The sequence below is a fragment of the Lissotriton helveticus genome, chromosome 10, assembly GCF_964261635.1.
Source record: "Lissotriton helveticus chromosome 10, aLisHel1.1, whole genome shotgun sequence".
NCBI classification, from domain to species: Eukaryota; Metazoa; Chordata; class Amphibia; order Caudata; family Salamandridae; genus Lissotriton; species Lissotriton helveticus.
Genome location: NC_136071.1, coordinates 591,820,952 through 591,847,057, shown reverse-complemented (window position 1 = coordinate 591,847,057; position 26,106 = coordinate 591,820,952). Strand labels below are relative to the sequence as shown.

The 26,106-nt window shown below is 47.2% G+C and overlaps 45 non-coding genes across 45 annotated transcripts; all 45 read left to right on the top strand.

Moving 5' to 3' along the window:
* Window positions 1-376: 376 nt before the first annotated feature.
* TRNAV-AAC (transfer RNA valine (anticodon AAC)) lies at window positions 377-449 on the top strand. The gene has a single exon. It is a non-coding gene; the product is annotated as a tRNA-Val (tRNA).
* A 296-nt stretch (window positions 450-745) lies between these two features.
* TRNAL-CAA (transfer RNA leucine (anticodon CAA)) lies at window positions 746-857 on the top strand. The gene is made up of 2 exons: window positions 746-783; window positions 812-857. It is a non-coding gene; the product is annotated as a tRNA-Leu (tRNA).
* Window positions 858-1,787: 930 nt separating this feature from the next.
* Window positions 1,788-1,859, top strand: TRNAP-CGG (transfer RNA proline (anticodon CGG)). Its single transcript has one exon. It is a non-coding gene; the product is annotated as a tRNA-Pro (tRNA).
* A 384-nt stretch (window positions 1,860-2,243) lies between these two features.
* On the top strand, window positions 2,244-2,316 carry TRNAV-UAC (transfer RNA valine (anticodon UAC)). Its single transcript has one exon. It is a non-coding gene; the product is annotated as a tRNA-Val (tRNA).
* Window positions 2,317-2,750: 434 nt separating this feature from the next.
* Window positions 2,751-2,822, top strand: TRNAP-AGG (transfer RNA proline (anticodon AGG)). Its single transcript has one exon. It is a non-coding gene; the product is annotated as a tRNA-Pro (tRNA).
* Window positions 2,823-3,207: 385 nt separating this feature from the next.
* On the top strand, window positions 3,208-3,280 carry TRNAV-AAC (transfer RNA valine (anticodon AAC)). Its single transcript has one exon. It is a non-coding gene; the product is annotated as a tRNA-Val (tRNA).
* A 296-nt stretch (window positions 3,281-3,576) lies between these two features.
* Window positions 3,577-3,688, top strand: TRNAL-CAA (transfer RNA leucine (anticodon CAA)). The gene is made up of 2 exons: window positions 3,577-3,614; window positions 3,643-3,688. It is a non-coding gene; the product is annotated as a tRNA-Leu (tRNA).
* Window positions 3,689-4,618: 930 nt separating this feature from the next.
* Window positions 4,619-4,690, top strand: TRNAP-CGG (transfer RNA proline (anticodon CGG)). Its single transcript has one exon. It is a non-coding gene; the product is annotated as a tRNA-Pro (tRNA).
* Window positions 4,691-5,075: 385 nt separating this feature from the next.
* TRNAV-UAC (transfer RNA valine (anticodon UAC)) lies at window positions 5,076-5,148 on the top strand. The gene has a single exon. It is a non-coding gene; the product is annotated as a tRNA-Val (tRNA).
* Window positions 5,149-5,582: 434 nt separating this feature from the next.
* On the top strand, window positions 5,583-5,654 carry TRNAP-AGG (transfer RNA proline (anticodon AGG)). The gene has a single exon. It is a non-coding gene; the product is annotated as a tRNA-Pro (tRNA).
* A 376-nt stretch (window positions 5,655-6,030) lies between these two features.
* On the top strand, window positions 6,031-6,103 carry TRNAV-AAC (transfer RNA valine (anticodon AAC)). Its single transcript has one exon. It is a non-coding gene; the product is annotated as a tRNA-Val (tRNA).
* A 295-nt stretch (window positions 6,104-6,398) lies between these two features.
* On the top strand, window positions 6,399-6,510 carry TRNAL-CAA (transfer RNA leucine (anticodon CAA)). The gene is made up of 2 exons: window positions 6,399-6,436; window positions 6,465-6,510. It is a non-coding gene; the product is annotated as a tRNA-Leu (tRNA).
* Window positions 6,511-7,450: 940 nt separating this feature from the next.
* On the top strand, window positions 7,451-7,522 carry TRNAP-CGG (transfer RNA proline (anticodon CGG)). Its single transcript has one exon. It is a non-coding gene; the product is annotated as a tRNA-Pro (tRNA).
* A 384-nt stretch (window positions 7,523-7,906) lies between these two features.
* TRNAV-UAC (transfer RNA valine (anticodon UAC)) lies at window positions 7,907-7,979 on the top strand. Its single transcript has one exon. It is a non-coding gene; the product is annotated as a tRNA-Val (tRNA).
* Window positions 7,980-8,413: 434 nt separating this feature from the next.
* Window positions 8,414-8,485, top strand: TRNAP-AGG (transfer RNA proline (anticodon AGG)). The gene has a single exon. It is a non-coding gene; the product is annotated as a tRNA-Pro (tRNA).
* Window positions 8,486-8,870: 385 nt separating this feature from the next.
* Window positions 8,871-8,943, top strand: TRNAV-AAC (transfer RNA valine (anticodon AAC)). The gene has a single exon. It is a non-coding gene; the product is annotated as a tRNA-Val (tRNA).
* Window positions 8,944-9,238: 295 nt separating this feature from the next.
* TRNAL-CAA (transfer RNA leucine (anticodon CAA)) lies at window positions 9,239-9,350 on the top strand. The gene is made up of 2 exons: window positions 9,239-9,276; window positions 9,305-9,350. It is a non-coding gene; the product is annotated as a tRNA-Leu (tRNA).
* Window positions 9,351-10,290: 940 nt separating this feature from the next.
* On the top strand, window positions 10,291-10,362 carry TRNAP-CGG (transfer RNA proline (anticodon CGG)). The gene has a single exon. It is a non-coding gene; the product is annotated as a tRNA-Pro (tRNA).
* Window positions 10,363-10,746: 384 nt separating this feature from the next.
* TRNAV-UAC (transfer RNA valine (anticodon UAC)) lies at window positions 10,747-10,819 on the top strand. Its single transcript has one exon. It is a non-coding gene; the product is annotated as a tRNA-Val (tRNA).
* An 891-nt stretch (window positions 10,820-11,710) lies between these two features.
* TRNAV-AAC (transfer RNA valine (anticodon AAC)) lies at window positions 11,711-11,783 on the top strand. Its single transcript has one exon. It is a non-coding gene; the product is annotated as a tRNA-Val (tRNA).
* A 296-nt stretch (window positions 11,784-12,079) lies between these two features.
* Window positions 12,080-12,191, top strand: TRNAL-CAA (transfer RNA leucine (anticodon CAA)). Its single transcript has 2 exons — window positions 12,080-12,117; window positions 12,146-12,191. It is a non-coding gene; the product is annotated as a tRNA-Leu (tRNA).
* A 930-nt stretch (window positions 12,192-13,121) lies between these two features.
* On the top strand, window positions 13,122-13,193 carry TRNAP-CGG (transfer RNA proline (anticodon CGG)). Its single transcript has one exon. It is a non-coding gene; the product is annotated as a tRNA-Pro (tRNA).
* Window positions 13,194-13,577: 384 nt separating this feature from the next.
* TRNAV-UAC (transfer RNA valine (anticodon UAC)) lies at window positions 13,578-13,650 on the top strand. The gene has a single exon. It is a non-coding gene; the product is annotated as a tRNA-Val (tRNA).
* A 434-nt stretch (window positions 13,651-14,084) lies between these two features.
* TRNAP-AGG (transfer RNA proline (anticodon AGG)) lies at window positions 14,085-14,156 on the top strand. Its single transcript has one exon. It is a non-coding gene; the product is annotated as a tRNA-Pro (tRNA).
* Window positions 14,157-14,541: 385 nt separating this feature from the next.
* TRNAV-AAC (transfer RNA valine (anticodon AAC)) lies at window positions 14,542-14,614 on the top strand. The gene has a single exon. It is a non-coding gene; the product is annotated as a tRNA-Val (tRNA).
* A 296-nt stretch (window positions 14,615-14,910) lies between these two features.
* Window positions 14,911-15,022, top strand: TRNAL-CAA (transfer RNA leucine (anticodon CAA)). The gene is made up of 2 exons: window positions 14,911-14,948; window positions 14,977-15,022. It is a non-coding gene; the product is annotated as a tRNA-Leu (tRNA).
* A 930-nt stretch (window positions 15,023-15,952) lies between these two features.
* TRNAP-CGG (transfer RNA proline (anticodon CGG)) lies at window positions 15,953-16,024 on the top strand. The gene has a single exon. It is a non-coding gene; the product is annotated as a tRNA-Pro (tRNA).
* A 384-nt stretch (window positions 16,025-16,408) lies between these two features.
* TRNAV-UAC (transfer RNA valine (anticodon UAC)) lies at window positions 16,409-16,481 on the top strand. Its single transcript has one exon. It is a non-coding gene; the product is annotated as a tRNA-Val (tRNA).
* Window positions 16,482-16,915: 434 nt separating this feature from the next.
* On the top strand, window positions 16,916-16,987 carry TRNAP-AGG (transfer RNA proline (anticodon AGG)). Its single transcript has one exon. It is a non-coding gene; the product is annotated as a tRNA-Pro (tRNA).
* A 385-nt stretch (window positions 16,988-17,372) lies between these two features.
* TRNAV-AAC (transfer RNA valine (anticodon AAC)) lies at window positions 17,373-17,445 on the top strand. Its single transcript has one exon. It is a non-coding gene; the product is annotated as a tRNA-Val (tRNA).
* Window positions 17,446-17,740: 295 nt separating this feature from the next.
* On the top strand, window positions 17,741-17,852 carry TRNAL-CAA (transfer RNA leucine (anticodon CAA)). Its single transcript has 2 exons — window positions 17,741-17,778; window positions 17,807-17,852. It is a non-coding gene; the product is annotated as a tRNA-Leu (tRNA).
* Window positions 17,853-18,792: 940 nt separating this feature from the next.
* Window positions 18,793-18,864, top strand: TRNAP-CGG (transfer RNA proline (anticodon CGG)). Its single transcript has one exon. It is a non-coding gene; the product is annotated as a tRNA-Pro (tRNA).
* Window positions 18,865-19,248: 384 nt separating this feature from the next.
* TRNAV-UAC (transfer RNA valine (anticodon UAC)) lies at window positions 19,249-19,321 on the top strand. The gene has a single exon. It is a non-coding gene; the product is annotated as a tRNA-Val (tRNA).
* Window positions 19,322-19,755: 434 nt separating this feature from the next.
* Window positions 19,756-19,827, top strand: TRNAP-AGG (transfer RNA proline (anticodon AGG)). The gene has a single exon. It is a non-coding gene; the product is annotated as a tRNA-Pro (tRNA).
* A 385-nt stretch (window positions 19,828-20,212) lies between these two features.
* On the top strand, window positions 20,213-20,285 carry TRNAV-AAC (transfer RNA valine (anticodon AAC)). Its single transcript has one exon. It is a non-coding gene; the product is annotated as a tRNA-Val (tRNA).
* A 295-nt stretch (window positions 20,286-20,580) lies between these two features.
* On the top strand, window positions 20,581-20,692 carry TRNAL-CAA (transfer RNA leucine (anticodon CAA)). Its single transcript has 2 exons — window positions 20,581-20,618; window positions 20,647-20,692. It is a non-coding gene; the product is annotated as a tRNA-Leu (tRNA).
* Window positions 20,693-21,621: 929 nt separating this feature from the next.
* On the top strand, window positions 21,622-21,693 carry TRNAP-CGG (transfer RNA proline (anticodon CGG)). Its single transcript has one exon. It is a non-coding gene; the product is annotated as a tRNA-Pro (tRNA).
* Window positions 21,694-22,077: 384 nt separating this feature from the next.
* Window positions 22,078-22,150, top strand: TRNAV-UAC (transfer RNA valine (anticodon UAC)). Its single transcript has one exon. It is a non-coding gene; the product is annotated as a tRNA-Val (tRNA).
* A 434-nt stretch (window positions 22,151-22,584) lies between these two features.
* Window positions 22,585-22,656, top strand: TRNAP-AGG (transfer RNA proline (anticodon AGG)). Its single transcript has one exon. It is a non-coding gene; the product is annotated as a tRNA-Pro (tRNA).
* A 385-nt stretch (window positions 22,657-23,041) lies between these two features.
* Window positions 23,042-23,114, top strand: TRNAV-AAC (transfer RNA valine (anticodon AAC)). Its single transcript has one exon. It is a non-coding gene; the product is annotated as a tRNA-Val (tRNA).
* A 295-nt stretch (window positions 23,115-23,409) lies between these two features.
* Window positions 23,410-23,521, top strand: TRNAL-CAA (transfer RNA leucine (anticodon CAA)). Its single transcript has 2 exons — window positions 23,410-23,447; window positions 23,476-23,521. It is a non-coding gene; the product is annotated as a tRNA-Leu (tRNA).
* Window positions 23,522-24,461: 940 nt separating this feature from the next.
* TRNAP-CGG (transfer RNA proline (anticodon CGG)) lies at window positions 24,462-24,533 on the top strand. The gene has a single exon. It is a non-coding gene; the product is annotated as a tRNA-Pro (tRNA).
* A 384-nt stretch (window positions 24,534-24,917) lies between these two features.
* On the top strand, window positions 24,918-24,990 carry TRNAV-UAC (transfer RNA valine (anticodon UAC)). Its single transcript has one exon. It is a non-coding gene; the product is annotated as a tRNA-Val (tRNA).
* A 434-nt stretch (window positions 24,991-25,424) lies between these two features.
* Window positions 25,425-25,496, top strand: TRNAP-AGG (transfer RNA proline (anticodon AGG)). Its single transcript has one exon. It is a non-coding gene; the product is annotated as a tRNA-Pro (tRNA).
* A 385-nt stretch (window positions 25,497-25,881) lies between these two features.
* On the top strand, window positions 25,882-25,954 carry TRNAV-AAC (transfer RNA valine (anticodon AAC)). The gene has a single exon. It is a non-coding gene; the product is annotated as a tRNA-Val (tRNA).
* Window positions 25,955-26,106: the final 152 nt, after the last annotated feature.

Sequence of the window (26,106 nt, the reverse complement as noted above, 5' to 3'; positions counted from 1 at the left end):
CTAAACATACAAATCGTACTAAAAATGCACTATGCCTGACTATTTCTAGTAATACTCGGTGCATTGTTGCGCAACATATTCCTAACCTCAGAAGAAAAATGGATCACCGTGCTTTTTCTGCCTACCTGCTTAGTCTCAGTGTGTCCCAGGTGATGCTTTCCCAAGCTGTACTCGCAGACATTTAGGCATCAGATATTTGTCTGTCGATGCCTGCACAAGTAAATTTTGAATACGTCTAATTGCAAGCATGTTGGATGATATCTCTGAGGTTTTCACACTTGTTCTGCACATTCTGAGCCGCTGCTGATACAGCAGAATAGAAGTTGGGTGAAGCCTTGAGAGGAACTTTGCTTTAACAGTAACAAGCAGCAAGGTCGTTTCTGTAGTGTAGTGGTCATCACGTTTGCCTAACACGCGAAAGGTCCCCGGTTCGAGACCGGGCAGAAACACTGAGCGTTGGCTGCTTTTATGTGCACACTCTAAAACCTTATTATCTGAATGCAAGTTTAAGAAGAGGTGGTCTTTGAACACAGTGAGCCGTGGGAAACTTTCTTTACCTTTGCAAGACGAAACAAAGTTGTCTGCATCCGTCATCTGGGGGTCGTTCTTGTGCCTATTTTTATTTTGTTTAAGCTATGTTGTATTGTTGGGGCCTTTACACCTGTGACATTGCTGTGAAGGTTGTAAGTGGAAACATTGGCAGGTGCAGATAGAAGAGTTAGACCTAAGCCCCCCCTCATGAGCCGTCAGGATGGCCGAGTGGTCTAAGGTGCCAGACTCAAGAGAGCTTGATCTTCAGTGTAGCTGAGCCTTCTGGTCTCCTCATGGAGGCGTGGGTTCAAATCCCACTTCTGACAGGTCCCTTTTACACCCGTAAATCTTCCTGTTTTTTGCAGTGCGTTCCCGGCAAACACCACAATCTTTGCAGGAACCTGTAGCATGTGAAGAGAAATCCACCAACAATCAGGCTGGGCCCTCAATCACAATTCCATGGATTTCTGGAAATGACACCTCAGGCACACCTTCCATTAAATTTGCACTCCATCACAGTAACTGCCATGCTGGGTTTCTAACTAAGCAGTTGATCCCATCATTTGTTGTGAGGCTCTCCTGCCACCTTTTGGGCAGAGAAGGCACTGTCCCTGCAAAAACACAGGCAGACATGTTCAACAGGGCTTCCTGGTTATGTGGGAGGAGCAGAATGCCATTGGTCCCCCCTTGCAAATTCTAATTTACATAAGGAAGACAGAGAGGTAGCTGGGAGTAGGCACTGCACACGGGCATTGCACTCTCTCTTATGATTTGCAGCCAATTCTAGATTGAGGCAGGAGGAAAGGAGGTGACTCGCCCAACAATGGCTATACTGAGAAGTCAGCCACTCTGGGTCTCCCAGGTGAGTGTTTCAGGCCTGTGAGCCACTCATATAAATCTCGCCTGATCGAGCGCTGAGCGAGCGCGTTTGAATCCAAATATCAAACCCCTCTTTCTCAGGCGCAGGAAATGGTGGGCCCTTCATTGCTTCTGGTGTGGAAGTCTATGGGGCAAGGGTCCAGGACTTGCAGAGGAGAACAATTGCCAGAAAGTGCTTGCTGTTCTCATCTGTGCCTTTTTTCTGCTCACTGGCTGATAGGAGATTGGCTGCCCCCTTTCTTGCTAGAGTGAAAAAACAACAACTTGAGAGAAAACATGACGTTGTGAGGCTCACTTAGAGGGAGACTAGCCAAATAGCCCTGCTTTTTTTCTGAAAGACGCTTCAGAAATTGTTCAAAATGTCTCCTGGCCACTCAGGCTCGTTGGTCTAGGGGTATGATTCTCGCTTCGGGTGCGAGAGGTCCCGGGTTCAAATCCCGGACGAGCCCATGCTGTGGACATTTTCAGGATGCTTGTAATATAGGAGCATTTCTTCTTTTCAATGCTATAAGACGCTGTGTATGTCGAGAAAGTTCCTTACCCTGCACGCTATTTTCCACTTGTGGCGGGATAAAGGAGTGCAGGACTTCTTTGCAACTGCTTTTCTGGGCCAGACCAGCATGGTAGGAACATTACATGCATAGTGTTTTTCTAGTGTAATTTCAGGATATGGTTTCAAAATCGCCTCTTGGAATAAAAGTGGTCCTCATTCCTGTCTTCCAAAGAAATAGAGACCGGGTAAGGAGAGCCCAACTTTGTGCTTCAAGGACATTGGCCCTTAGTCTGTGCATTCCAGCCCAATACATGCCAACAAGATTCCTGAGTTAGTGTCTGTTTCTGTAGTGTAGTGGTTATCACGTTCGCCTTACACGCGAAAGGTCCCTGGTTCGAGACCGGGCAGAAACAGCGGTTTGCTGTTTTTAACAGTGTTTGCCTTTACTGGCTGACTTTATAGGAAAGCTGAGATAATAGAGGCTGTCTATCCCTCACCAACCTGACGTAGTGTGCTCCAGGGATCTCAGTGACAGCTCGAAAAGAGAAGTGACGATAGCTTGCGCCATTCGCTTGCTCGCCCTTTGCTCTGAAGGGTGGGCCTTCTTCATGAAAGCAAGGAATGAGAGCAGAAATGCTTTTCTTGTCCTCACCGCAAGCAGACACTTAGAGAAAACAAACTGTCTGAAGGACAGAGGCTTTTTAATTTCTTGTTTGATGACGGCCATGGAAAAGACAGCAATCATATTGCAGAAGAGAGCAACATGTGCAGTTGCTTGCTTTGGGTGAAGCATTCACCGACTAGCTGCCACTAACCCCTGGAGCCATGTCAGAGGTGACTCTTGCGTGGCTCGTTGGTCTAGGGGTATGATTCTCGTTTAGGGTGCGAGAGGTCCCGGGTTCAAATCCCGGACGAGCCCTTTTTAGAGCTAAACATACAAATCGTACTAAAAATGCACTATGCCTGACTATTTCTAGTAATACTCGGTGCATTGTTGCGCAACATATTCCTAACCTCAGAAGAAAAATGGATCACCGTGCTTTTTCTGCCTACCTGCTTAGTCTCAGTGTGTCCCAGGTGATGCTTTCCCAAGCTGTACTCGCAGACATTTAGGCATCAGATATTTGTCTGTCGATGCCTGCACAAGTAAATTTTGAATACGTCTAATTGCAAGCATGTTGGATGATATCTCTGAGGTTTTCACACTTGTTCTGCACATTCTGAGCCGCTGCTGATACAGCAGAATAGAAGTTGGGTGAAGCCTTGAGAGGAACTTTGCTTTAACAGTAACAAGCAGCAAGGTCGTTTCTGTAGTGTAGTGGTCATCACGTTTGCCTAACACGCGAAAGGTCCCCGGTTCGAGACCGGGCAGAAACACTGAGCGTTGGCTGCTTTTATGTGCACACTCTAAAACCTTATTATCTGAATGCAAGTTTAAGAAGAGGTGGTCTTTGAACACAGTGAGCCGTGGGAAACTTTCTTTACCTTTGCAAGACGAAACAAAGTTATCTGCATCCATCATCTGGGGGTCGTTCTTGTGCCTATTTTTATTTTGTTTAAGCTATGTTGTATTGTTGGGGCCTTTACACCTGTGACATTGCTGTGAAGGTTGTAAGTGGAAACATTGGCAGGTGCAGATAGAAGAGTTAGACCTAAGCCCCCCCTCATGAGCCGTCAGGATGGCCGAGTGGTCTAAGGCGCCAGACTCAAGAGAGCTTGATCTTCAGTGTAGCTGAGCCTTCTGGTCTCCTCATGGAGGCGTGGGTTCAAATCCCACTTCTGACAGGTCCCTTTTACACCCGTAAATCTTCCTGTTTTTTGCAGTGCGTTCCCGGCAAACACCACAATCTTTGCAGGAACCTGTAGCATGTGAAGAGAAATCCACCAACAATCAGGCTGGGCCCTCAATCACAATTCCATGGATTTCTGGAAATGACACCTCAGGCACACCTTCCATTAAATTTGCACTCCATCACAGTAACTGCCATGCTGGGTTTCTAACTAAGCAGTTGATCCCATCATTTGTTGTGAGGCTCTCCTGCCACCTTTTGGGCAGAGAAGGCACTGTCCCTGCAAAAACACAGGCAGACATGTTCAACAGGGCTTCCTGGTTATGTGGGAGGAGCAGAATGCCATTGGTCCCCCCTTGCAAATTCTAATTTACATAAGGAAGACAGAGAGGTAGCTGGGAGTAGGCACTGCACACGGGCATTGCACTCTCTCTTATGATTTGCAGCCAATTCTAGATTGAGGCAGGAGGAAAGGAGGTGACTCGCCCAACAATGGCTATACTGAGAAGTCAGCCACTCTGGGTCTCCCAGGTGAGTGTTTCAGGCCTGTGAGCCACTCATATAAATCTCGCCTGATCGAGCGCTGAGCGAGCGCATTTGAATCCAAATATCAAACCCCTCTTTCTCAGGCGCAGGAAATGGTGGGCCCTTCATTGCTTCTGGTGTGGAAGTCTATGGGGCAAGGGTCCAGGACTTGCAGAGGAGAACAATTGCCAGAAAGTGCTTGCTGTTCTCATCTGTGCCTTTTTTCTGCTCACTGGCTGATAGGAGATTGGCTGCCCCCTTTCTTGCTAGAGTGAAAAAACAACAACTTGAGAGAAAACATGACGTTGTGAGGCTCACTTAGAGGGAGACTAGCCAAATAGCCCTGCTTTTTTTCTGAAAGACGCTTCAGAAATTGTTCAAAATGTCTCCTGGCCACTCAGGCTCGTTGGTCTAGGGGTATGATTCTCGCTTCGGGTGCGAGAGGTCCCGGGTTCAAATCCCGGACGAGCCCATGCTGTGGACATTTTCAGGATGCTTGTAATATAGGAGCATTTCTTCTTTTCAATGCTATAAGACGCTGTGTATGTTTGAGAAAGTTCCTTACCCTGCACGCTATTTTCCACTTGTGGCGGGATAAAGGAGTGCAGGACTTCTTTGCAACTGCTTTTCTGGGCCAGACCAGCATGGTAGGAACATTACATGCATAGTGTTTTTCTAGTGTAATTTCAGGATATGGTTTCAAAATCGCCTCTTGGAATAAAAGTGGTCCTCATTCCTGTCTTCCAAAGAAATAGAGACCGGGTAAGGAGAGCCCAACTTTGAGCTTCAAGGACATTGGCCCTTAGTCTGTGCATTCCAGCCCAATACATGCCAACAAGATTCCTGAGTTAGTGTCTGTTTCTGTAGTGTAGTGGTTATCACGTTCGCCTTACACGCGAAAGGTCCCTGGTTCGAGACCGGGCAGAAACAGCGGTTTGCTGTTTTTAACAGTGTTTGCCTTTACTGGCTGACTTTATAGGAAAGCTGAGATAATAGAGGCTGTCTATCCCTCACCAACCTGACGTAGTGTGCTCCAGGGATCTCAGTGACAGCTCGAAAAGAGAAGTGACGATAGCTTGCGCCATTCGCTTGCTCGCCCTTTGCTCTGAAGGGTGGGCCTACTTCATGAAAGCAAGGAATGAGAGCAGAAATGCTTTTCTTGTCCTCACCGCAAGCAGACACTTAGAGAAAACAAACTGTCTGAAGGACAGAGGCTTTTTAATTTCTTGTTTGATGACGGCCATGGAAAAGACAGCAATCATATTGCAGAAGAGAGCAACATGTGCAGTTGCTTGCTTTGGGTGAAGCATTCACCGACTAGCTGCCACTAACCCCTGGAGCCATGTCAGAGGTGACTCTTGCGTGGCTCGTTGGTCTAGGGGTATGATTCTCGCTTAGGGTGCGAGAGGTCCCGGGTTCAAATCCCGGACGAGCCCTTTTTAGAGCTAATCGTACTAAAAATGCACTATGCCCGACTATTTCTAGTAATACTCGGTGCATTGTTGCGCAACATATTCCTAACCTCAGAAGAAAAATGGATCACCGTGCTTTTTCTGCCTACCTGCTTAGTCTCAGTGTGTCCCAGGTGATGCTTTCCCAAGCTGTACTCGCAGACATTTAGGCATCAGATATTTGTCTGTCGATGCCTGCACAAGTAAATTTTGAATACGTCTAATTGCAAGCATGTTGGATGATATCTCTGAGGTTTTCACACTTGTTCTGCACATTCTGAGCCGCTGCTGATACAGCAGAATAGAAGTAGGGTGAAGCCTTGAGAGGAACTTTGCTTTAACAGTAGCAAGCAGCAAGGTCGTTTCTGTAGTGTAGTGGTCATCATGTTCGCCTAACACGCGAAAGGTCCCCGGTTCGAGACCGGGCAGAAACACTGAGCGTTGGCTGCTTTTATGTGCACACTCTAAAACCTTATTATCTGAATGCAAGTTTAAGAAGAGGTGGTCTTTGAACACAGTGAGCCGTGGGAAACTTTCTTTACCTTTGCAAGACGAAACAAAGTTATCTGCATCCGTCATCTGGGGGTCGTTCTTGTGCCTATTTTTATTTTGTTTAAGCTATGTTGTATTGTTGGGGCCTTTACACCTGTGACATTGCTGTGAAGGTTGTAAGTGGAAACATTGGCAGGTGCAGATAGAAGAGTTAGACCTAAGCCCCCCTCATGAGCCGTCAGGATGGCCGAGTGGTCTAAGGCGCCAGACTCAAGAGAGCTTGATCTTCAGTGTAGCTGAGCCTTCTGGTCTCCTCATGGAGGCGTGGGTTCAAATCCCACTTCTGACAGGTCCCTTTTACACCCGTAAATCTTCCTGTTTTTTGCAGTGCGTTCCCGGCAAACACCACAATCTTTGCAGGAACCTGTAGCATGTGAAGAGAAATCCACCAACAATCAGGCTGGGCCCTCAATCACAATTCCATGGATTTCTGGAAATGACACCTCAGGCACACCTTCCATTAAATTTGCACTCCATCACAGTAACTGCCATGCTGGGTTTCTAACTAAGCAGTTGATCCCATCATTTGTTGTGAGGCTCTCCTGCCACCTTTTGGGCAGAGAAGGCACTGTCCCTGCAAAAACACAGGCAGACATGTTCAACAGGGCTTCCTGGTTATGTGGGAGGAGCAGAATGCCATTGGTCCCCCCTTGCAAATTCTAATTTACATAAGGAAGACAGAGAGGTAGCTGGGAGTAGGCACTGCACACGGGCATTGCACTCTCTCTTATGATTTGCAGCCAATTCTAGATTGAGGCAGGAGGAAAGGAGGTGACTCGCCCAACAATGGCTATACTGAGAAGTCAGCCACTCTGGGTCTCCCAGGTGAGTGTTTCAGGCCTGTGAGCCACTCATATAAATCTCGCCTGATCTCGCCTGATCGAGCGCTGAGCGAGCGCGTTTGAATCCAAATATCAAACCCCTCTTTCTCAGGCGCAGGAAATGGTGGGCCCTTCATTGCTTCTGTTGTGGAAGTCTATGGGGCAAGGGTCCAGGACTTGCAGAGGAGAACAATTGCCAGAAAGTGCTTGCTGTTCTCATCTGTGTCTTTTTTCTGCTCACTGGCTGATAGGAGATTGGCTGCCCCCTTTCTTGCTAGAGTGAAAAAACAACAACTTGAGAGAAAACATGACGTTGTGAGGCTCACTTAGAGGGAGACTAGCCAAATAGCCCTGCTTTTTTTCTGAAAGACGCTTCAGAAATTGTTCAAAATGTCTCCTGGCCACTCAGGCTCGTTGGTCTAGGGGTATGATTCTTGCTTCGGGTGCGAGAGGTCCCGGGTTCAAATCCCGGACGAGCCCATGCTGTGGACATTTTCAGGATGCTTGTAATATAGGAGCATTTCTTCTTTTCAATGCTATAAGACGCTGTGTATGTCGAGAAAGTTCCTTACCCTGCACGCTATTTTCCACTTGTGGCGGGATAAAGGAGTGCAGGACTTCTTTGCAACTGCTTTTCTGGGCCAGACCAGCATGGTAGGAACATTACATGCATAGTGTTTTTCTAGTGTAATTTCAGGATATGGTTTCAAAATCGCCTCTTGGAATAAAAGTGGTCCTCATTCCTGTCTTCCAAAGAAATAGAGACCAGGTAAGGAGAGCCCAACTTTGAGCTTCAAGGACATTGGCCCTTAGTCTGTGCATTCCAGCCCAATACATGCCAACAAGATTCCTGAGTTAGTGTCTGTTTCTGTAGTGTAGTGGTTATCACGTTCGCCTTACACGTGAAAGGTACCTGGTTCGAGACCGGGCAGAAACAGCGGTTTGCTGTTTTTAACAGTGTTTGCCTTTACTGGCTGACTTTATAGGAAAGCTGAGATAATAGAGGCTGTCTATCCCTCACCAACCTGACGTAGTGTGCTCCAGGGATCTCAGTGACAGCTCGAAAAGAGAAGTGACGATAGCTTGCGCCATTCGCTTGCTCGCCCTTTGCTCTGAAGGCTGGGCCTACTTCATGAAAGCAAGGAATGAGAGCAGAAATGCTTTTCTTGTCCTCACCGCAAGCAGACACTTAGGGAAAACAAACTGTCTGAAGGACAGAGGCTTTTTAATTTCTTGTTTGATGACGGCCATGGAAAAGACAGCAATCATATTGCAGAAGAGAGCAACATGTGCAGTTGCTTGCTTTGGGTGAAGCATTCACCGACTAGCTGCCACTAACCCCTGGAGCCATGTCAGAGGTGACTCTTGCGTGGCTCGTTGGTCTAGGGGTATGATTCTCGCTTAGGGTGCGAGAGGTCCCGGGTTCAAATCCCGGACGAGCCCTTTTTAGAGCTAAACATACAAATCGTACTAAAAATGCACTATGCCTGACTATTTCTAGTAATACTCGGTGCATTGTTGCGCAACATATTCCTAACCTCAGAAGAAAAATGGATCACCGTGCTTTTTCTGCCTACCTGCTTAGTCTCAGTGTGTCCCAGGTGATGCTTTCCCAAGCTGTACTCGCAGACATTTAGGCATCAGATATTTGTCTGTCGATGCCTGCACAAGTAAATTTTGAATACGTCTAATTGCAAGCATGTTGGATGATATCTCTGAGGTTTTCACACTTGTTCTGCACATTCTGAGCAGCTGCTGATACAGCAGAATAGAAGTAGGGTGAAGCCTTGAGAGGAACTTTGCTTTAACAGTAGCAAGCAGCAAGGTCGTTTCTGTAGTGTAGTGGTCATCACGTTCGCCTAACACGCGAAAGGTCCCCCGTTCGAGACCGGGCAGAAACACTGAGCGTTGGCTGCTTTTATGTGCACACTCTAAAACCTTATTATCTGAATGCAAGTTTAAGAAGAGGTGGTCTTTGAACACAGTGAGCCGTGGGAAACTTTCTTTACCTTTGCAAGACGAAACAAAGTTGTCTGCATCCGTCATCTGGGGGTCGTTCTTGTGCCTATTTTTATTTTGTTTAAGCTATGTTGTATTGTTGGGGCCTTTACACCTGTGACATTGCTGTGAAGGTTGTAAGTGGAAACATTGGCAGGTGCAGATAGAAGAGTTAGACCTAAGCCCCCCTCATGAGCCGTCAGGATGGCCGAGTGGTCTAAGGCGCCAGACTCAAGAGAGCTTGATCTTCAGTGTAGCTGAGCCTTCTGGTCTCCTCATGGAGGTGTGGGTTCAAATCCCACTTCTGACAGGTCCCTTTTACACCCGTAAATCTTCCTGTTTTTTGCAGTGCGTTCCCGGCAAACACCACAATCTTTGCAGGAACCTGTAGCATGTGAAGAGAAATCCACCAACAATCAGGCTGGGCCCTCAATCACAATTCCATGGATTTCTGGAAATGACACCTCAGGCACACCTTCCATTAAATTTGCACTCCATCACAGTAACTGCCATGCTGGGTTTCTAACTAAGCAGTTGATCCCATCATTTGTTGTGAGGCTCTCCTGCCACCTTTTGGGCAGAGAAGGCACTGTCCCTGCAAAAACACAGGCAGACATGTTCAACAGGGCTTCCTGGTTATGTGGGAGGAGCAGAATGCCATTGGTCCCCCCTTGCAAATTCTAATTTACATAAGGAAGACAGAGAGGTAGCTGGGAGTAGGCACTGCACACGGGCATTGCACTCTCTCTTATGATTTGCAGCCAATTCTAGATTGAGGCAGGAGGAAAGGAGGTGACTCGCCCAACAATGGCTATACTGAGAAGTCAGCCACTCTGGGTCTCCCAGGTGAGTGTTTCAGGCCTGTGAGCCACTCATATAAATCTCGCCTGATCTCGCCTGATCGAGCGCTGAGCGAGCGCGTTTGAATCCAAATATCAAACCCCTCTTTCTCAGGCGCAGGAAATGGTGGGCCCTTCATTGCTTCTGGTGTGGAAGTCTATGGGGCAAGGGTCCAGGACTTGCAGAGGAGAACAATTGCCAGAAAGTGCTTGCTGTTCTCATCTGTGCCTTTTTTCTGCTCACTGGCTGATAGGAGATTGGCTGCCCCCTTTCTTGCTAGAGTGAAAAAACAACAACTTGAGAGAAAACATGACGTTGTGAGGCTCACTTAGAGGGAGACTAGCCAAATAGCCCTGCTTTTTTTCTGAAAGACGCTTCAGAAATTGTTCAAAATGTCTCCTGGCCACTCAGGCTCGTTGGTCTAGGGGTATGATTCTCGCTTCGGGTGCGAGAGGTCCCGGGTTCAAATCCCGGACGAGCCCATGCTGTGGACATTTTCAGGATGCTTGTAATATAGGAGCATTTCTTCTTTTCAATGCTATAAGACGCTGTGTATGTCGAGAAAGTTCCTTACCCTGCACGCTATTTTCCACTTGTGGCGGGATAAAGGAGTGCAGGACTTCTTTGCAACTGCTTTTCTGGGCCAGACCAGCATGGTAGGAACATTACATGCATAGTGTTTTTCTAGTGTAATTTCAGGATATGGTTTCAAAATCGCCTCTTGGAATAAAAGTGGTCCTCATTCCTGTCTTCCAAAGAAATAGAGACCGGGTAAGGAGAGCCCAACTTTGAGCTTCAAGGACATTGGCCCTTAGTCTGTGCATTCCAGCCCAATACATGCCAACAAGATTCCTGAGTTAGTGTCTGTTTCTGTAGTGTAGTGGTTATCACGTTCGCCTTACACGCGAAAGGTCCCTGGTTCGAGACCGGGCAGAAACAGCGGTTTGCTGTTTTTAACAGTGTTTGCCTTTACTGGCTGACTTTATAGGAAAGCTGAGATAATAGAGGCTGTCTATCCCTCACCAACCTGACGTAGTGTGCTCCAGGGATCTCAGTGACAGCTCGAAAAGAGAAGTGACGATAGCTTGCGCCATTCGCTTGCTCGCCCTTTGCTCTGAAGGGTGGGCCTTCTTCATGAAAGCAAGGAATGAGAGCAGAAATGCTTTTCTTGTCCTCACCGCAAGCAGACACTTAGAGAAAACAAACTGTCTGAAGGACAGAGGCTTTTTAATTTCTTGTTTGATGACGGCCATGGAAAAGACAGCAATCATATTGCAGAAGAGAGCAACATGTGCAGTTGCTTGCTTTGGGTGAAGCATTCACCGACTAGCTGCCACTAACCCCTGGAGCCATGTCAGAGGTGACTCTTGCGTGGCTCGTTGGTCTAGGGGTATGATTCTCATTTAGGGTGCGAGAGGTCCCGGGTTCAAATCCCGAACGAGCCCTTTTTAGAGCTAAACATACAAATCGTACTAAAAATGCACTATGCCTGACTATTTCTAGTAATACTCGGTGCATTGTTGCGCAACATATTCCTAACCTCAGAAGAAAAATGGATCACCGTGCTTTTTCTGCCTACCTGCTTAGTCTCAGTGTGTCCCAGGTGATGCTTTCCCAAGCTGTACTCGCAGACATTTAGGCATCAGATATTTGTCTGTCGATGCCTGCACAAGTAAATTTTGAATACGTCTAATTGCAAGCATGTTGGATGATATCTCTGAGGTTTTCACACTTGTTCTGCACATTCTGAGCCGCTGCTGATACAGCAGAATAGAAGTTGGGTGAAGCCTTGAGAGGAACTTTGCTTTAACAGTAACAAGCAGCAAGGTCGTTTCTGTAGTGTAGTGGTCATCACGTTTGCCTAACACGCGAAAGGTCCCCGGTTCGAGACCGGGCAGAAACACTGAGCGTTGGCTGCTTTTATGTGCACACTCTAAAACCTTATTATCTGAATGCAAGTTTAAGAAGAGGTGGTCTTTGAACACAGTGAGCCGTGGGAAACTTTCTTTACCTTTGCAAGACGAAACAAAGTTATCTGCATCCATCATCTGGGGGTCGTTCTTGTGCCTATTTTTATTTTGTTTAAGCTATGTTGTATTGTTGGGGCCTTTACACCTGTGACATTGCTGTGAAGGTTGTAAGTGGAAACATTGGCAGGTGCAGATAGAAGAGTTAGACCTAAGCCCCCCTTCTTGAGCCGTCAGGATGGCCGAGTGGTCTAAGGTGCCAGACTCAAGAGAGCTTGATCTTCAGTGTAGCTGAGCCTTCTGGTCTCCTCATGGAGGCGTGGGTTCAAATCCCACTTCTGACAGGTCCCTTTTACACCCGTAAATCTTCCTGTTTTTTGCAGTGCGTTCCCGGCAAACACCACAATCTTTGCAGGAACCTGTAGCATGTGAAGAGAAATCCACCAACAATCAGGCTGGGCCCTCAATCACAATTCCATGGATTTCTGGAAATGACACCTCAGGCACACCTTCCATTAAATTTGCACTCCATCACAGTAACTGCCATGCTGGGTTTCTAACTAAGCAGTTGATCCCATCATTTGTTGTGAGGCTCTCCTGCCACCTTTTGGGCAGAGAAGGCACTGTCCCTGCAAAAACACAGGCAGACATGTTCAACAGGGCTTCCTGGTTATGTGGGAGGAGCAGAATGCCATTGGTCCCCCCTTGCAAATTCTAATTTACATAAGGAAGACAGAGAGGTAGCTGGGAGTAGGCACTGCACACGGGCATTGCACTCTCTCTTATGATTTGCAGCCAATTCTAGATTGAGGCAGGAGGAAAGGAGGTGACTCGCCCAACAATGGCTATACTGAGAAGTCAGCCACTCTGGGTCTCCCAGGTGAGTGTTTCAGGCCTGTGAGCCACTCATATAAATCTCGCCTGATCGAGCGCTGAGCGAGCGCGTTTGAATCCAAATATCAAACCCCTCTTTCTCAGGCGCAGGAAATGGTGGGCCCTTCATTGCTTCTGGTGTGGAAGTCTATGGGGCAAGGGTCCAGGACTTGCAGAGGAGAACAATTGCCAGAAACTGCTTGCTGTTCTCATCTGTGCCTTTTTTCTGCTCACTGGCTGATAGGAGATTGGCTGCCCCCTTTCTTGCTAGAGTGAAAAAACAACAACTTGAGAGAAAACATGACGTTGTGAGGCTCACTTAGAGGGAGACTAGCCAAATAGCCCTGCTTTTTTTCTGAAAGACGCTTCAGAAATTGTTCAAAATGTCTCCTGGCCACTCAGGCTCGTTGGTCTAGGGGTATGATTCTCGCTTCGGGTGCGAGAGGTCCCGGGTTCAAATCCCGGACGAGCCCATGCTGTGGACATTTTCAGGATGCTTGTAATATAGGAGCATTTCTTCTTTTCAATGCTATAAGACGCTGTGTATGTCGAGAAAGTTCCTTACCCTGCACGCTATTTTCCACTTGTGGCGGGATAAAGGAGTGCAGGACTTCTTTGCAACTGCTTTTCTGGGCCAGACCAGCATGGTAGGAACATTACATGCATAGTGTTTTTCTAGTGTAATTTCAGGATATGGTTTCAAAATCGCCTCTTGGAATAAAAGTGGTCCTCATTCCTGTCTTCCAAAGAAATAGAGACCGGGTAAGGAGAGCCCAACTTTGAGCTTCAAGGACATTGGCCCTTAGTCTGTGCATTCCAGCCCAATACATGCCAACAAGATTCCTGAGTTAGTGTCTGTTTCTGTAGTGTAGTGGTTATCACGTTCGCCTTACACGCGAAAGGTCCCTGGTTCGAGACCGGGCAGAAACAGCGGTTTGCTGTTTTTAACAGTGTTTGCCTTTACTGGCTGACTTTATAGGAAAGCTGAGATAATAGAGGCTGTCTATCCCTCACCAACCTGACGTAGTGTGCTCCAGGGATCTCAGTGACAGCTCGAAAAGAGAAGTGACGATAGCTTGCGCCATTCGCTTGCTCGCCCTTTGCTCTGAAGGGTGGGCCTTCTTCATGAAAGCAAGGAATGAGAGCAGAAATGCTTTTCTTGTCCTCACCGCAAGCAGACACTTAGAGAAAACAAACTGTCTGAAGGACAGAGGCTTTTTAATTTCTTGTTTGATGACGGCCATGGAAAAGACAGCAATCATATTGCAGAAGAGAGCAACATGTGCAGTTGCTTGCTTTGGGTGAAGCATTCACCGACTAGCTGCCACTAACCCCTGGAGCCATGTCAGAGGTGACTCTTGCGTGGCTCGTTGGTCTAGGGGTATGATTCTCGTTTAGGGTGCGAGAGGTCCCGGGTTCAAATCCCGGACGAGCCCTTTTTAGAGCTAAACATACAAATCGTACTAAAAATGCACTATGCCTGACTATTTCTAGTAATACTCGGTGCATTGTTGCGCAACATATTCCTAACCTCAGAAGAAAAATGGATCACCGTGCTTTTTCTGCCTACCTGCTTAGTCTCAGTGTGTCCCAGGTGATGCTTTCCCAAGCTGTACTCGCAGACATTTAGGCATCAGATATTTGTCTGTCGATGCCTGCACAAGTAAATTTTGAATACGTCTAATTGCAAGCATGTTGGATGATATCTCTGAGGTTTTCACACTTGTTCTGCACATTCTGAGCCGCTGCTGATACAGCAGAATAGAAGTTGGGTGAAGCCTTGAGAGGAACTTTGCTTTAACAGTAACAAGCAGCAAGGTTGTTTCTGTAGTGTAGTGGTCATCACGTTTGCCTAACACGCGAAAGGTCCCCGGTTCGAGACCGGGCAGAAACACTGAGCGTTGGCTGCTTTTATGTGCACACTCTAAAACCTTATTATCTGAATGCAAGTTTAAGAAGAGGTGGTCTTTGAACACAGTGAGCCGTGGGAAACTTTCTTTACCTTTGCAAGACGAAACAAAGTTATCTGCATCCATCATCTGGGGGTCGTTCTTGTGCCTATTTTTATTTTGTTTAAGCTATGTTGTATTGTTGGGGCCTTTACACCTGTGACATTGCTGTGAAGGTTGTAAGTGGAAACATTGGCAGGTGCAGATAGAAGAGTTAGACCTAAGCCCCCCCTCATGAGCCGTCAGGATGGCCGAGTGGTCTAAGGCGCCAGACTCAAGAGAGCTTGATCTTCAGTGTAGCTGAGCCTTCTGGTCTCCTCATGGAGGCGTGGGTTCAAATCCCACTTCTGACAGGTCCCTTTTACACCCGTAAATCTTCCTGTTTTTTGCAGTGCGTTCCCGGCAAACACCACAATCTTTGCAGGAACCTGTAGCATGTGAAGAGAAATCCACCAACAATCAGGCTGGGCCCTCAATCACAATTCCATGGATTTCTGGAAATGACACCTCAGGCACACCTTCCATTAAATTTGCACTCCATCACAGTAACTGCCATGCTGGGTTTCTAACTAAGCAGTTGATCCCATCATTTGTTGTGAGGCTCTCCTGCCACCTTTTGGGCAGAGAAGGCACTGTCCCTGCAAAAACACAGGCAGACATGTTCAACAGGGCTTCCTGGTTATGTGGGAGGAGCAGAATGCCATTGGTCCCCCCTTGCAAATTCTAATTTACATAAGGAAGACAGAGAGGTAGCTGGGAGTAGGCACTGCACACGGGCATTGCACTCTCTCTTATGATTTGCAGCCAATTCTAGATTGAGGCAGGAGGAAAGGAGGTGACTCGCCCAACAATGGCTATACTGAGAAGTCAGCCACTCTGGGTCTCCCAGGTGAGTGTTTCAGGCCTGTGAGCCACTCATATAAATCTCGCCTGATCGAGCGCTGAGCGAGCGCGTTTGAATCCAAATATCAAACCCCTCTTTCTCAGGCGCAGGAAATGGTGGGCCCTTCATTGCTTCTGGTGTGGAAGTCTATGGGGCAAGGGTCCAGGACTTGCAGAGGAGAACAATTGCCAGAAAGTGCTTGCTGTTCTCATCTGTGCCTTTTTTCTGCTCACTGGCTGATAGGAGATTGGCTGCCCCCTTTCTTGCTAGAGTGAAAAAACAACAACTTGAGAGAAAACATGACGTTTTGAGGCTCACTTAGAGGGAGACTAGCCAAATAGCCCTGCTTTTTTTCTGAAAGACGCTTCAGAAATTGTTCAAAATGTCTCCTGGCCACTCAGGCTTGTTGGTCTAGGGGTATGATTCTCGCTTCGGGTGCGAGAGGTCCCGGGTTCAAATCCCGGACGAGCCCATGCTGTGGACATTTTCAGGATGCTTGTAATATAGGAGCATTTCTTCTTTTCAATGCTATAAGACGCTGTGTATGTCGAGAAAGTTCCTTACCCTGCACGCTATTTTCCACTTGTGGCGGGATAAAGGAGTGCAGGACTTCTTTGCAACTGCTTTTCTGGGCCAGACCAGCATGGTAGGAACATTACATGCATAGTGTTTTTCTAGTGTAATTTCAGGATATGGTTTCAAAATCGCCTCTTGGAATAAAAGTGGTCCTCATTCCTGTCTTCCAAAGAAATAGAGACCGGGTAAGGAGAGCCCAACTTTGAGCTTCAAGGACATTGGCCCTTAGTCTGTGCATTCCAGCCCAATACATGCCAACAAGATTCCTGAGTTAGTGTCTGTTTCTGTAGTGTAGTGGTTATCACGTTCGCCTTACACGCGAAAGGTCCCTGGTTCGAGACCGGGCAGAAACAGCGTTTTGCTGTTTTTAACAGTGTTTGCCTTTACTGGCTGACTTTATAGGAAAGCTGAGATAATAGAGGCTGTCTATCCCTCACCAACCTGACGTAGTGTGCTCCAGGGATCTCAGTGACAGCTCGAAAAGAGAAGTGACGATAGCTTGCGCCATTCGCTTGCTCGCCCTTTGCTCTGAAGGGTGGGCCTACTTCATGAAAGCAAGGAATGAGAGCAGAAATGCTTTTCTTGTCCTCACCGCAAGCAGACACTTAGAGAAAACAAACTGTCTGAAGGACAGAGGCTTTTTAATTTCTTGTTTGATGACGGCCATGGAAAAGACAGCAATCATATTGCAGAAGAGAGCAACATGTGCAGTTGCTTGCTTTGGGTGAAGCATTCACCGACTAGCTGCCACTAACCCCTGGAGCCATGTCAGAGGTGACTCTTGCGTGGCTCGTTGGTCGAGGGGTATGATTCTCGCTTAGGGTGCGAGAGGTCCCGGGTTCAAATCCCGGACGAGCCCTTTTTAGAGCTAAACATACAAATTGTACTAAAAATGCACTATGCCTGACTATTTCTAGTAATACTCGGTGCATTGTTGCGCAACATATTCCTAACCTCAGAAGAAAAATGGATCACCGTGCTTTTTCTGCCTACCTGCTTAGTCTCAGTGTGTCCCAGGTGATGCTTTCCCAAGCTGTACTCGCAGACATTTAGGCATCAGATATTTGTCTGTCGATGCCTGCACAAGTAAATTTTGAATACGTCTAATTGCAAGCATGTTGGATGATATCTCTGAGGTTTTCACACTTGTTCTGCACATTCTGAGCCGCTGCTGATACAGCAGAATAGAAGTAGGGTGAAGCCTTGAGAGGAACTTTGCTTTAACAGTAGCAAGCAGCAAGGTCGTTTCTGTAGTGTAGTGGTCATCACGTTCGCCTAACACGCGAAAGGTCCCCGGTTCGAGACCGGGCAGAAACACTGAGCGTTGGCTGCTTTTATGTGCACACTCTAAAACCTTATTATCTGAATGCAAGTTTAAGAAGAGGTGGTCTTTGAAAACAGTGAGCCGTGGGAAACTTTCTTTACCTTTGCAAGACGAAACAAAGTTATCTGCATCCGTCATCTGGGGGTCGTTCTTGTGCCTATTTTTATTTTGTTTAAGCTATGTTGTATTGTTGGGGCCTTTACACCTGTGACATTGCTGTGAAGGTTGTAAGTGGAAACATTGGCAGGTGCAGATAGAAGAGTTAGACCTAAGCCCCCCTCATGAGCCGTCAGGATGGCCGAGTGGTCTAAGGTGCCAGACTCAAGAGAGCTTGATCTTCAGTGTAGCTGAGCCTTCTGGTCTCCTCATGGAGGCGTGGGTTCAAATCCCAATTCTGACAGGTCCCTTTTACACCCGTGAATCTTCCTGTTTTTTGCAGTGCGTTCCCGGCAAACACCACAATCTTTGCAGGAACCTGTAGCATGTGAAGAGAAATCCACCAACAATCAGGCTGGGCCCTCAATCACAATTCCATGGATTTCTGGAAATGACACCTCAGGCACACCTTCCATTAAATTTGCACTCCATCACAGTAACTGCCATGCTGGGTTTCTAACTAAGCAGTTGATCCCATCATTTGTTGTGAGGCTCTCCTGCCACCTTTTGGGCAGAGAAGGCACTGTCCCTGCAAAAACACAGGCAGACATGTTCAACAGGGCTTCCTGGTTATGTGGGAGGAGCAGAATGCCATTGGTCCCCCCTTGCAAATTCTAATTTACATAAGGAAGACAGAGAGGTAGCTGGGAGTAGGCACTGCACACGGGCATTGCACTCTCTCTTATGATTTGCAGCCAATTCTAGATTGAGGCAGGAGGAAAGGAGGTGACTCGCCCAACAATGGCTATACTGAGAAGTCAGCCACTCTGGGTCTCCCAGGTGAGTGTTTCAGGCCTGTGAGCCACTCATATAAATCTCGCCTGATCGAGCCTGATCGAGCGCTGAGCGAGCGCGTTTGAATCCAAATATCAAACCCCTCTTTCTCAGGCGCAGGAAATGGTGGGCCCTTCATTGCTTCTGGTGTGGAAGTCTATGGGGCAAGGGTCCAGGACTTGCAGAGGAGAACAATTGCCAGAAAGTGTTTGCTGTTCTCATCTGTGCCTTTTTTCTGCTCACTGGCTGATAGGAGATTGGCTGCCCCCTTTCTTGCTAGAGTGAAAAAACAACAACTTGAGAGAAAACATGACGTTTTGAGGCTCACTTAGAGGGAGACTAGCCAAATAGCCCTGCTTTTTTTCTGAAAGACGCTTCAGAAATTGTTCAAAATGTCTCCTGGCCACTCAGGCTTGTTGGTCTAGGGGTATGATTCTCGCTTCGGGTGCGAGAGGTCCCGGGTTCAAATCCCGGACGAGCCCATGCTGTGGACATTTTCAGGATGCTTGTAATATAGGAGCATTTCTTCTTTTCAATGCTATAAGACGCTGTGTATGTCGAGAAAGTTCCTTACCCTGCACGCTATTTTCCACTTGTGGCGGGATAAAGGAGTGCAGGACTTCTTTGCAACTGCTTTTCTGGGCCAGACCAGCATGGTAGGAACATTACATGCATAGTGTTTTTCTAGTGTAATTTCAGGATATGGTTTCAAAATCGCCTCTTGGAATAAAAGTGGTCCTCATTCCTGTCTTCCAAAGAAATAGAGACCGGGTAAGGAGAGCCCAACTTTGAGCTTCAAGGACATTGGCCCTTAGTCTGTGCATTCCAGCCCAATACATGCCAACAAGATTCCTGAGTTAGTGTCTGTTTCTGTAGTGTAGTGGTTATCACGTTCGCCTTACACGCGAAAGGTCCCTGGTTCGAGACCGGGCAGAAACAGCGTTTTGCTGTTTTTAACAGTGTTTGCCTTTACTGGCTGACTTTATAGGAAAGCTGAGATAATAGAGGCTGTCTATCCCTCACCAACCTGACGTAGTGTGCTCCAGGGATCTCAGTGACAGCTCGAAAAGAGAAGTGACGATAGCTTGCGCCATTCGCTTGCTCGCCCTTTGCTCTGAAGGGTGGGCCTACTTCATGAAAGCAAGGAATGAGAGCAGAAATGCTTTTCTTGTCCTCACCGCAAGCAGACACTTAGAGAAAACAAACTGTCTGAAGGACAGAGGCTTTTTAATTTCTTGTTTGATGACGGCCATGGAAAAGACAGCAATCATATTGCAGAAGAGAGCAACATGTGCAGTTGCTTGCTTTGGGTGAAGCATTCACCGACTAGCTGCCACTAACCCCTGGAGCCATGTCAGAGGTGACTCTTGCGTGGCTCGTTGGTCTAGGGGTATGATTCTCGCTTAGGGTGCGAGAGGTCCCGGGTTCAAATCCCGGACGAGCCCTTTTTAGAGCTAAACATACAAATCGTACTAAAAATGCACTATGCCTGACTATTTCTAGTAATACTCGGTGCATTGTTGCGCAACATATTCCTAACCTCAGAAGAAAAATGGATCACCGTGCTTTTTCTGCCTACCTGCTTAGTCTCAGTGTGTCCCAGGTGATGCTTTCCCAAGCTGTACTCGCAGACATTTAGGCATCAGATATTTGTCTGTCGATGCCTGCACAAGTAAATTTTGAATACGTCTAATTGCAAGCATGTTGGATGATATCTCTGAGGTTTTCACACTTGTTCTGCACATTCTGAGCCGCTGCTGATACAGCAGAATAGAAGTAGGGTGAAGCCTTGAGAGGAACTTTGCTTTAACAGTAGCAAGCAGCAAGGTCGTTTCTGTAGTGTAGTGGTCATCACGTTCGCCTAACACGCGAAAGGTCCCCGGTTCGAGACCGGGCAGAAACACTGAGCGTTGGCTGCTTTTATGTGCACACTCTAAAACCTTATTATCTGAATGCAAGTTTAAGAAGAGGTGGTCTTTGAAAACAGTGAGCCGTGGGAAACTTTCTTTACCTTTGCAAGACGAAACAAAGTTATCTGCATCCGTCATCTGGGGGTCGTTCTTGTGCCTATTTTTATTTTGTTTAAGCTATGTTGTATTGTTGGGGCCTTTACACCTGTGACATTGCTGTGAAGGTTGTAAGTGGAAACATTGGCAGGTGCAGATAGAAGAGTTAGACCTAAGCCCCCCTCATGAGCCGTCAGGATGGCCGAGTGGTCTAAGGTGCCAGACTCAAGAGAGCTTGATCTTCAGTGTAGCTGAGCCTTCTGGTCTCCTCATGGAGGCGTGGGTTCAAATCCCAATTCTGACAGGTCCCTTTTACACCCGTGAATCTTCCTGTTTTTTGCAGTGCGTTCCCGGCAAACACCACAATCTTTGCAGGAACCTGTAGCATGTGAAGAGAAATCCACCAACAATCAGGCTGGGCCCTCAATCACAATTCCATGGATTTCTGGAAATGACACCTCAGGCACACCTTCCATTAAATTTGCACTCCATCACAGTAACTGCCATGCTGGGTTTCTAACTAAGCAGTTGATCCCATCATTTGTTGTGAGGCTCTCCTGCCACCTTTTGGGCAGAGAAGGCACTGTCCCTGCAAAAACACAGGCAGACATGTTCAACAGGGCTTCCTGGTTATGTGGGAGGAGCAGAATGCCATTGGTCCCCCCTTGCAAATTCTAATTTACATAAGGAAGACAGAGAGGTAGCTGGGAGTAGGCACTGCACACGGGCATTGCACTCTCTCTTATGATTTGCAGCCAATTCTAGATTGAGGCAGGAGGAAAGGAGGTGACTCGCCCAACAATGGCTATACTGAGAAGTCAGCCACTCTGGGTCTCCCAGGTGAGTGTTTCAGGCCTGTGAGCCACTCATATAAATCTCGCCTGATCGAGCCTGATCGAGCGCGTTTGAATCCAAATATCAAACCCCTCTTTCTCAGGCGCAGGAAATGGTGGGCCCTTCATTGCTTCTGGTGTGGAAGTCTATGGGGCAAGGGTCCAGGACTTGCAGAGGAGAACAATTGCCAGAAAGTGCTTGCTGTTCTCATCTGTGCCTTTTTTCTGCTCACTGGCTGATAGGAGATTGGCTGCCCCCTTTCTTGCTAGAGTGAAAAAACAACAACTTGAGAGAAAACATGACGTTTTGAGGCTCACTTAGAGGGAGACTAGCCAAATAGCCCTGCTTTTTTTCTGAAAGACGCTTCAGAAATTGTTCAAAATGTCTCCTGGCCACTCAGGCTTGTTGGTCTAGGGGTATGATTCTCGCTTCGGGTGCGAGAGGTCCCGGGTTCAAATCCCGGACGAGCCCATGCTGTGGACATTTTCAGGATGCTTGTAATATAGGAGCATTTCTTCTTTTCAATGCTATAAGACGCTGTGTATGTCGAGAAAGTTCCTTACCCTGCACGCTATTTTCCACTTGTGGCGGGATAAAGGAGTGCAGGACTTCTTTGCAACTGCTTTTCTGGGCCAGACCAGCATGGTAGGAACATTACATGCATAGTGTTTTTCTAGTGTAATTTCAGGATATGGTTTCAAAATCGCCTCTTGGAATAAAAGTGGTCCTCATTCCTGTCTTCCAAAGAAATAGAGACCGGGTAAGGAGAGCCCAACTTTGAGCTTCAAGGACATTGGCCCTTAGTCTGTGCATTCCAGCCCAATACATGCCAACAAGATTCCTGAGTTAGTGTCTGTTTCTGTAGTGTAGTGGTTATCACGTTCACCTTACACGCGAAAGGTCCCTGGTTCGAGACCGGGCAGAAACAGCGTTTTGCTGTTTTTAACAGTGTTTGCCTTTACTGGCTGACTTTATAGGAAAGCTGAGATAATAGAGGCTGTCTATCCCTCACCAACCTGACGTAGTGTGCTCCAGGGATCTCAGTGACAGCTCGAAAAGAGAAGTGACGATAGCTTGCGCCATTCGCTTGCTCGCCCTTTGCTCTGAAGGGTGGGCCTACTTCATGAAAGCAAGGAATGAGAGCAGAAATGCTTTTCTTGTCCTCACCGCAAGCAGACACTTAGAGAAAACAAACTGTCTGAAGGACAGAGGCTTTTTAATTTCTTGTTTGATGACGGCCATGGAAAAGACAGCAATCATATTGCAGAAGAGAGCAACATGTGCAGTTGCTTGCTTTGGGTGAAGCATTCACCGACTAGCTGCCACTAACCCCTGGAGCCATGTCAGAGGTGACTCTTGCGTGGCTCGTTGGTCTAGGGGTATGATTCTCGCTTAGGGTGCGAGAGGTCCCGGGTTCAAATCCCGGACGAGCCCTTTTTAGAGCTAAACATACAAATTGTACTAAAAATGCACTATGCCTGACTATTTCTAGTAATACTCGGTGCATTGTTGCGCAACATATTCCTAACCTCAGAAGAAAAATGGATCACCGTGCTTTTTCTGCCTACCTGCTTAGTCTCAGTGTGTCCCAGGTGATGCTTTCCCAAGCTGTACTCGCAGACATTTAGGCATCAGATATTTGTCTGTCGATGCCTGCACAAGTAAATTTTGAATACGTCTAATTGCAAGCATGTTGGATGATATCTCTGAGGTTTTCACACTTGTTCTGCACATTCTGAGCCGCTGCTGATACAGCAGAATAGAAGTAGGGTGAAGCCTTGAGAGGAACTTTGCTTTAACAGTAGCAAGCAGCAAGGTCGTTTCTGTAGTGTAGTGGTCATCACGTTCGCCTAACACGCGAAAGGTCCCCGGTTCGAGACCGGGCAGAAACACTGAGCGTTGGCTGCTTTTATGTGCACACTCTAAAACCTTATTATCTGAATGCAAGTTTAAGAAGAGGTGGTCTTTGAAAACAGTGAGCCGTGGGAAACTTTCTTTACCTTTGCAAGACGAAACAAAGTTATCTGCATCCGTCATCTGGAGGTCGTTCTTGTGCCTATTTTTATTTTGTTTAAGCTATGTTGTATTGTTGGGGCCTTTACACCTGTGACATTGCTGTGAAGGTTGTAAGTGGAAACATTGGCAGGTGCAGATAGAAGAGTTAGACCTAAGCCCCCCTCATGAGCCGTCAGGATGGCCGAGTGGTCTAAGGTGCCAGACTCAAGAGAGCTTGATCTTCAGTGTAGCTGAGCCTTCTGGTCTCCTCATGGAGGCGTGGGTTCAAATCCCAATTCTGACAGGTCCCTTTTACACCCGTGAATCTTCCTGTTTTTTGCAGTGCGTTCCCGGCAAACACCACAATCTTTGCAGGAACCTGTAGCATGTGAAGAGAAATCCACCAACAATCAGGCTGGGCCCTCAATCACAATTCCATGGATTTCTGGAAATGACACCTCAGGCACACCTTCCATTAAATTTGCACTCCATCACAGTAACTGCCATGCTGGGTTTCTAACTAAGCAGTTGATCCCATCATTTGTTGTGAGGCTCTCCTGCCACCTTTTGGGCAGAGAAGGCACTGTCCCTGCAAAAACACAGGCAGACATGTTCAACAGGGCTTCCTGGTTATGTGGGAGGAGCAGAATGCCATTGGTCCCCCCTTGCAAATTCTAATTTACATAAGGAAGACAGAGAGGTAGCTGGGAGTAGGCACTGCACACGGGCATTGCACTCTCTCTTATGATTTGCAGCCAATTCTAGATTGAGGCAGGAGGAAAGGAGGTGACTCGCCCAACAATGGCTATACTGAGAAGTCAGCCACTCTGGGTCTCCCAGGTGAGTGTTTCAGGCCTGTGAGCCACTCATATAAATCTCGCCTGATCGAGCCTGATCGAGCGCTGTGCGAGCGCGTTTGAATCCAAATATCAAACCCCTCTTTCTCAGGCGCAGGAAATGGTGGGCCCTTCATTGCTTCTGGTGTGGAAGTCTATGGGGCAAGGGTCCAGGACTTGCAGAGGAGAACAATTGCCAGAAAGTGCTTGCTGTTCTCATCTGTGCCTTTTTTCTGCTCACTGGCTGATAGGAGATTGGCTGCCCCCTTTCTTGCTAGAGTGAAAAAACAACAACTTGAGAGAAAACATGACGTTTTGAGGCTCACTTAGAGGGAGACTAGCCAAATAGCCCTGCTTTTTTTCTGAAAGACGCTTCAGAAATTGTTCAAAATGTCTCCTGGCCACTCAGGCTTGTTGGTCTAGGGGTATGATTCTCGCTTCGGGTGCGAGAGGTCCCGGGTTCAAATCCCGGACGAGCCCATGCTGTGGACATTTTCAGGATGCTTGTAATATAGGAGCATTTCTTCTTTTCAATGCTATAAGACGCTGTGTATGTCGAGAAAGTTCCTTACCCTGCACGCTATTTTCCACTTGTGGCGGGATAAAGGAGTGCAGGACTTCTTTGCAACTGCTTTTCTGGGCCAGACCAGCATGGTAGGAACATTACATGCATAGTGTTTTTCTAGTGTAATTTCAGGATATGGTTTCAAAATCGCCTCTTGGAATAAAAGTGGTCCTCATTCCTGTCTTCCAAAGAAATAGAGACCGGGTAAGGAGAGCCCAACTTTGAGCTTCAAGGACATTGGCCCTTAGTCTGTGCATTCCAGCCCAATACATGCCAACAAGATTCCTGAGTTAGTGTCTGTTTCTGTAGTGTAGTGGTTATCACGTTCGCCTTACACGCGAAAGGTCCCTGGTTCGAGACCGGGCAGAAACAGCGTTTTGCTGTTTTTAACAGTGTTTGCCTTTACTGGCTGACTTTATAGGAAAGCTGAGATAATAGAGGCTGTCTATCCCTCACCAACCTGACGTAGTGTGCTCCAGGGATCTCAGTGACAGCTCGAAAAGAGAAGTGACGATAGCTTGCGCCATTCGCTTGCTCGCCCTTTGCTCTGAAGGGTGGGCCTACTTCATGAAAGCAAGGAATGAGAGCAGAAATGCTTTTCTTGTCCTCACCGCAAGCAGACACTTAGAGAAAACAAACTGTCTGAAGGACAGAGGCTTTTTAATTTCTTGTTTGATGACGGCCATGGAAAAGACAGCAATCATATTGCAGAAGAGAGCAACATGTGCAGTTGCTTGCTTTGGGTGAAGCATTCACCGACTAGCTGCCACTAACCCCTGGAGCCATGTCAGAGGTGACTCTTGCGTGGCTCGTTGGTCTAGGGGTATGATTCTCGCTTAGGGTGCGAGAGGTCCCGGGTTCAAATCCCGGACGAGCCCTTTTTAGAGCTAAACATACAAATCGTACTAAAAATGCACTATGCCTGACTATTTCTAGTAATACTCGGTGCATTGTTGCGCAACATATTCCTAACCTCAGAAGAAAAATGGATCACCGTGCTTTTTCTGCCTACCTGCTTAGTCTCAGTGTGTCCCAGGTGATGCTTTCCCAAGCTGTACTCGCAGACATTTAGGCATCAGATATTTGTCTGTCGATGCCTGCACAAGTACATTTTGAATACGTCTAATTGCAAGCATGTTGGATGATATCTCTGAGGTTTTCACACTTGTTCTGCACATTCTGAGCCGCTGCTGATACAGCAGAATAGAAGTAGGGTGAAGCCTTGAGAGGAACTTTGCTTTAACAGTAACAAGCAGCAAGGTTGTTTCTGTAGTGTAGTGGTCATCACGTTCGCCTAACACGCGAAAGGTCCCCGGTTCGAGACCGGGCAGAAACACTGAGCGTTGGCTGCTTTTATGTGCACACTCTAAAACCTTATTATCTGAATGCAAGTTTAAGAAGAGGTGGTCTTTGAACACAGTGAGCCGTGGGAAACTTTCTTTACCTTTGCAAGACGAAACAAAGTTATCTGCATCCGTCATCTGGGGG